Raw genomic sequence first — 7627 nt, 5'->3', positions numbered from 1 at the left:
TATGCCGCGCGTTCAGCAGATACTGTTGCTAAGGTCATTAAGTGGACTCCTAGGGCCTGATTCGGGAAACCATCCCCATTCAGGAAACCACTTAAGCACCGGTTTTACTTTAAGTATGTGCTTAAGTCTCATAGAAGTCAACGAGGCTTAAGCATGAGTTTAAGGTTAATCACGTGCCTAAAGGCTTTCCTGAATCAGAGCACTAAGGAATTATGCACTGGGGGCATGGGTGCCTAAGCTGACTTCATAGTGAACTGGCTCCAGAATCACTGCCTGCAGAGCCACCTTAGTCTGCAAGTGAGAGGATCCAAATGACAAAGATCCCCACGTGTCCCTCCCTGCCCATTCACTGCATATCATGCAGATCTAAAAACATCCATGCACCTCCCTCCCCATCTGCTGCTGTTCCCAGAATTCATGATTAAGCAGACCTGCTGCAGTGAGTGGACTGGACTTGCTGGAAAAGCCAACTACCTGGTTGAGATCCAAGCTCCATTACACCAGGGTGACTGCTCTGATGACACTTAGAAGCTCCACAGGGCACGTGCCTTTAACGCCAACAGACTAAGGTCATTGGCAGGTAAGATTGAACCTAGGGCCTCTGGAGCTTAAAGCATGGGCCTTTATCACATGAGCTAAAAGCTATAAGCTCTAAGGCTGTAGAGCAGACTCATTTAACTCACTCTCTTAGTAGTCTCGGTGCCACTAGATGGGACAGAACACCACACTCAGAAGGTGTGTGGGTTACACTTCCACCAGCTAGCCCCAGCGCTCAGAAGCTCCACAGGAATAGAACTCCCCTTCTGCACCCATCTTAAAGTGGAGCTTCCATCCTTTGGATCTTAGGCCTTCTGCAGCAGTAGGGGACCTGGATGGCCAGGGTCTTGGAAGAGACGTGAAGAGTCCAGGGGATAAAGAAAACAATGTGTCCCTATGTACATATGCATTACAGTCATCTTGAATTACATGCACGCACACTATTTCTCACAATGCAATAGCATATGATTGACCCCATAGACACATGTGTTCAACATATTGTAGTATTGTGCACTACTCTCTGTCTGCCTGGCAGAGGCTATGAAAATAATCTATAGAAGTACATAGTAAACCGCACATATACAACATATGGAGCTCGACCCTCAGCTGGTGAAAATGAGTAGAATGCTACTGATTTCAGCAGAGCAACATGGAATTACACCACTTGAGGATATGGCCCATGAAGTACAACATCAAGGAATAGAAGCAAAAAAAGTACATCTCTGGAGGGTTGGAATTAACTTTCAAAATTAATTTTTTCAGTAAATTTATGAGTGGGGCTTTATGCATGAATCTTACTCTGAATACACTATCCAATCAGGAAGCCATCATAGAGTGTTCATTAGATGTTTTCCCTGGACTAAACCTGTGATCCAACCCCATTCCTAACCTAACAGTAGGTTTCCTAATGCAATCAATGCAAAGTCCCAGGCTAACCAGCTTCCCATCTGATCCCCACATGCGATTCCCAAGTGTCTATCACTTGGAAACTATACAGTGTTCTAAGCCAGAGATTCTTAACATTTTCCACAGCAGGACCCCTCCAGGATCCAGCCCTCCCACCTCTCCACCTTCTAACTAGGTTCTGGTTGGGATCCCTGATCCCAATTAGCAATATGAGCAATGTAGAGTGGGACTCTTGGGGCATCTGAAGCTACCAACAGCATCCCCCAGGTGCCAGACAGAGGAGTGTCCACATGTGGACAACTCTGAATAATGAATAAGTAGCTGTGGAGCTAAAGTTGTGCATGAGGCTGGTAAACCTATCATGTCAGACCAGATTTGCTACAGAAACGAACACCAGAAGCCATCTCGGTGTGCAGCAGGCTCAAACAAGAGATCAGCTTCATGTGAAGAACATAACAGTCGTTGATAAAACCCATAACGAAGCCCACGTGTCAAAAAGTCCCTTGCTCAAGGCTAGATCAGTAATGAAAATCAGATTTTGAAATGTGAAAAAGAAGCCAAATACAACAACATGACAATCAGTAGCCTGAACAAGCCAGCACAAGACTGAAATAAATGGTAGAAACTGGTAGGGGCAAGAAAGAAAGAAAGAAAGAAAGAAAGAGGGACTGCACTGTACCACAGAAATGATTGTGTTGCATTGTGGGAGATGTGGTCTGGCAGGGGAGGGTCAAAGAGGAGAGAATGGGGCCTTGAGAGATCTGGAAATACAACTCCCATGAGGCACCATGGAAGTTCAAGTAGATGCAGATTAATGTCAACCCAAAACAATGTGTTTCAATATTTCCAAATCATTTTTTTCTGAACTCTTAGTTCCATGGAAAGATTTAGTATTTTGAGTTTTCACACTGATTTGGGATGAAAAGAAATATCGAAGTATCAAAAGTTCTCATGGGAGGGAATTTCCGTTTCTCGGTCAGCTCTAGGACAAGAACCCTTGTGAAGGGTTAAAAAGGAAAGCCTAAATGTGCGAACTTTCCTTCTGAGTAACACCAATGTTCACTGAACTCTGAAGTTCACAGCTGCCTGGTTCATAGGGTGAAACTTAGGCTGTGTCTACAGTAGGCTTTTTTCCTTAATGCTTTCCATCACCGCTATAACCAAGGCAGTTCCATTAGTGGTAGCAGTGCAGGGAGGTGCTAGCATAGAGAGGTCTCCAGTTGGTCACTGGTGTTTTAACCACCCTGTCATCTAACCCCGCTCAAAGCAGTCTAGAGAGACGACACAGTGGTTAAAAGGCCAGTGGTTAGATGTCTTGAAACAGACATGCTGTAGCAGAACCGAAGTTCAGGCAGCCTGACTGGCTGCAGGGCATGATGTGGACAGCATTATAAGCCAAATCTGAGTTCTTGGGTTGAGTTCAGCTGGTGTTTGCCTGGGAGAAAAATCTCAAAACCTGGCCCTTTCTGAAATGCCTTGCCCTGTAATTTGACTTTGAAAAAGTCAGTTGCCTGCCTTGTGGTTTGATGTTCTCACACTCTTACTCATAAAGCAGCAAAGCAGAAAACAACAATATGGTAGGAGACAGGAGACTCTAAAGCCTCCCTGCTGTCAATGCCTTACCGTAAATATGCAATAACTAGTAATACTTTCTATCAGTACTTAAAAATGCTGCCTTTTAACCCATCTAAACCACATATTGTCTTCTACAGTAGTTGCCTGATAGCACTTACAATAACACTTCTGTAAGACCATTGCTTTGGATCACTCCTTTAAAATACTGGAGTACATTTTTAATGTGTAGAACCACTGCTGTGGATCCAGTACTAATTTTTCAAAGGAACATTATGACTTCCTTGGGGTTTTTTTCAGCATAGAGCTCCAATGCTAGAGTTGGATGGATATGAAAGCTTTATTTACTACTTAGTGAATGTAAAAAGGATCCTAGAGCAGTAACAGGACTATGGGGAATGCACACTTGTTCAATTACATGCACGATTAGGGCCTGATTCTGCAAATTATTACTCATCGGAGTAGCACCATTGACTTTGATGAGGCTGTTTGTAGGTGAAATTCACCCCTGTACAGAGGGCCAGCTGAAAGTGTACACAGGGCCACCCAGAGGATTCAGGGGGCCTGGGGCAAAGCAATTTCAGGGGCCCCGTCCATAAAAAAAATGCAATACTATAGAATACTATATTCTCGTGGGGGCCCCACTTGCCCCATCCCCCAGGCAGCCCTGGGAAAAATAAACGTTTTTAAACCTTCCACATCTCGGCACAAACCCAGTTTTGAGAAAACTTTTTTTCAAGTCACCTTTACAAGGTATCACTGGCTCTCATCATCAGCTAGCGCTAAAAGGCACTAAAGCTCATTAAAAGGGTTGGACAAATATTTTCCATCACAACTTTTTTTGGATTGAAAACAAGGGGTTTTTAAAAAGCAGAAAAAATCACGGACAATGTCTGCTTTCCTTCAAAATTTGTTGCAGTTTTTTTGATTGAAAAGCTGAAATTAGTCTGCCAAAACCTGAACATGGTTTGGGGTTTCGGAAGTGTGTGGCCAAATATCTGCTGCTTGCTGTGTTTGATTGTTTAAAGAAACAATAAAAAAATTCTGCTTAAAAAAAATCCAAAACTTTTGAACCACCTCAGCTTGTGACCAAACGCCTGAGCCCATCCAGCCAGAGATTTTTCCAGGTTTCTGATACTCTGCTGGCTTCCTTGACTCATATCTGTCTCCATAACTTTGGGTTCATTTAGCTTAGAACATAAGAACGGCCCTACTGGGTCAGACCAAAGGTCCATCCAGCCCAGTATCCTATCTACCGACAGTGGCCAATGCCAAGTGCCCCAGAGGCAGTAAACCTAACAGGTAATGATCAAGTGATCTCTCTCCAGCCATCCATCTCTACCCTCTGACAAACAGAGGCTAGGGACACCATTCCTTACCCATCCTGGCTAATAGCCATTAATGGACTTAACCTCCATTAATTTATCTGTTTCCTAGAGACTGGCTCCATGGGGTTCCTCACAAACTGGAGACGGTTGCTGTGGGTTTGTCTTTAGTATAGCTTATGTACATACTCCACAAACTGAGCATTTGAGCTTGTTCCAGAATCTGGGATGAGCCTATGTTGTGAAAACTGAAATGCTCAAAATAGCACATGCATGTGAATGGACACAGGATGCTAAAATTAAATTAACCCAGGGGGTCTCAACTGGGGGTTGGGACCCCTCAGGGGGTCAGGAGGTTATTACTGGGGGTCGCAAGCTGTCAGCCTCCACCTCAAACCCTGCTTTGCCTCCTGCATTTATAATAGTGTTAAATATATAAAAAAGTGTTTTTAATTTATAAGGGGGTGTCGCACTCAGAGGCTTGCTATGTGAAAGGGGTCACCAGTACAAAAGTTTGATACCACTGAATTAACCCCTCTGGAGCTTCAGGGAATGCAGGGGAGGGGGGGGGTCTCCCTTGGTAGGGTTGGGAAGGAGGTAGGTGGTGTAGGATATTGCTCTTCTCATGTGATCCCTCCCCCAAGGCTCTCTTGGCTCTATCACTGTTAATCTAAAGTGGCTAATTTTAATGAAGCTACCCTTTCCTGACATGAATTTCCCTATGGCACTGAAATTAAATGTAGACTATAATTTGACATTTGAGAAGTAAAAGGGATGGTAGCCCTAAGGGAAAAGATAACAGCTTGGCTCTTTGTGTTAAATAGCTGTCTGCAAGCCTCAAACTGCTGAATGAGCTTTAGGGTAGGGAAGGCTGTGCCTCCCCAAACAGCCTGGCCCTGCCCCCTATCTGACCCCCACCCACTTCCTGCCCCCCGACTGCCTCCCTCAGAATCCCTGAATCATCCTGCTCCTTGTCCCCTGAGCGCCCCCCGAGAACCTCCAACCACCACCCCGAGACCCCACCCCTGTTGTCCAGTCCCAGTTTTTGGCAGTCAGAGTTTTAGGGACACCCAGAGCATGCGGTTGTGTCCCTGACCATCTTGGCTAATATCCTGCATGAACTTATGTAACTCTTTTTTGAGCCCAGTTAAACTTTTGACTGTTGCAGCATCTCCTGGCAACAAGGTCCACAGATTGACTGTGCATTGTGTGAAGAAGTACTCCCTCATGCTTGTTTCAAACCTGTTGCATATTCATTTCATTGGGTGACCCCTTAGCCCTTGTGCTATGAGAAGGAGTAAATAACACTGCCTTGTTCATTTTCTCCACACCTGTCATGATTTTATAGACCTCTATCATATCTCCCTTTAGTTGTTATCACATTCTGGGGTGAAATCCAGACCAGTGAGGGGTTGTGTCACCACCTGCCCTGCAACCTTGGGTGCCTCTCAATCCTTTGCTGCTGTAGCTCCCAACCTGGGCCTCTCACAAACAGCCAAACAGCATGCAGGTCACACTCTGAGTGTCTGTGAATAGCTGAAGCCCTGGTCCAGCAACTCTGACCCCAGAGCCTGTCAGCAACACACAAGCCACACTCTGGCTTCCAGCAGGGTGACCCCAATATACTTCCAATCCTGCATTTCCCCCCAAAATAGTCTCCATGTTCTGCAGTATCCAGATCTCTCCTGGGCAGTTCAGATATTATAAATCTGTTGCCCATGAACAGGGTCAATGTATTATAGTTTGCTACTCTAATTGGAGTTGCCAAACAATTCAGTTTAAACATAACGCTGGAATAGTTTTGATTAAAGAATAACACAAGTTTATGTAACTACAAAGAGAGAGATTTTAAGTGAGTACAAGTATAAGGCATTAAAGTCAGAAATGGTTACAAGAGAAACAAAGACAAAGCGCTTTCTAGTAATGAAAATGTAACAAACTAGACTTCATTCAAGGTGAAATCCTATAGCACAGGCTCCAGCAACACTGCTGACCAAATTTTCAAGTTAGGATCTCTCACAAAGTCCCAAGGCTAGTTGCTTTGTCTTCTTAGTGAACAAGAGAGAGAGAGAGAGAGAGATCCCCTGGTGTGTTTTTGCGCCTCACTTTTATAGTCCTGTCCCCCTTTGCAGTGGATTTTTCTGAGGATGAGCCTTCAGAGGAAAGTTTTATTCAAACAGTAAATGCGGCTATGTGGAGTCTGGGGGTGAAGGTGCTGCCATGCTCTTTCCTCTCCTTTGTGTTTGCTGAAATGCAGATTTGCCTTGTCTCCTTCTTGCTGTCTCAAGGACCCTGTTTACTACTTATATGTACACTGAGGGAAACACATTCCTTTGTTTAAGATAGACCTGATAGAGGCTTGGTGTACACATAAAATTAGATTGACCTAGCTACATAGCTCAGGACTGTGGAAAAATTTCATGGCCTGTGAGTAGTTAGGTCAACCTAAATCCCACTGTGGCCATAGCTAGGCTAACAGAAGAATTTGTCCATTGGCCTAAGCAGCAAAGAATCCTGTGGCACCTTATAGACTAACAGAAGTTTTGCAGCATGAGCTTTCGTGGGTGAATACCCACTTCTTCGGATGCAAGCAGTGGAAATTTCCAGGGACAGGTGTGTATATATAAGCAAGCAAGAAGCAAGCTAGAGATAACGAGGTTAGATCAATCAGGGAGGATGGGGCCCTGTTCCAGCAGCTGAGGTGTGAAAACCAAGGGAGGAGAAACTGGTTCTGTAATTGGCAAGCCATTCACAGTCTTTGTTTAGTCCTAAGCTGATGGTGTTAAATTTGCAGATGAACTGGAGCTCAGCAGTTTCTCTTTGAAGTCTGGTCCTAAAGTTTTTTTGTTGTAGGATGGCCACCTTAAAATCTGCTATTGTGTGGCCAGGGAGGTTGAAGTGTTCTCCTACAGGTTTTTGTATATTGCCATTCCTAATGTCTGATTTGTGTCCATTTATCCTTTTCCTTAGAGACTGTCCAGTTTGGCCGATGTACATAGCAGAGGGGCATTGCTGGCATATGATGGCATATATTACATTGGTGGACGTGCAGGTGAATGAACCGGTGATGGTGTGGCTGATCTGGTTAGGTCCTGTGATGGTGTTGCTGGTGTAGATATGTGGGCAGAGTTGGCATCGAGGTTTGTTGCATGGGTTGGTTCCTGAGCTAGAGTTACTATGGTGCGGTGTGCAGTTGTTGGTGAGAATATGCTTCAGGTTGGCAGGTTGTCTGTGGGCGAGGACTGGCCTGCCACCCAAGGCCTGTGAAAGTGTGGGATCATTGTCCA

The sequence above is a fragment of the Mauremys mutica genome, chromosome 1, assembly GCF_020497125.1.
Source record: "Mauremys mutica isolate MM-2020 ecotype Southern chromosome 1, ASM2049712v1, whole genome shotgun sequence".
Classification (NCBI taxonomy): Eukaryota; Metazoa; Chordata; order Testudines; family Geoemydidae; genus Mauremys; species Mauremys mutica.
This window is presented reverse-complemented; position numbering follows the sequence as displayed.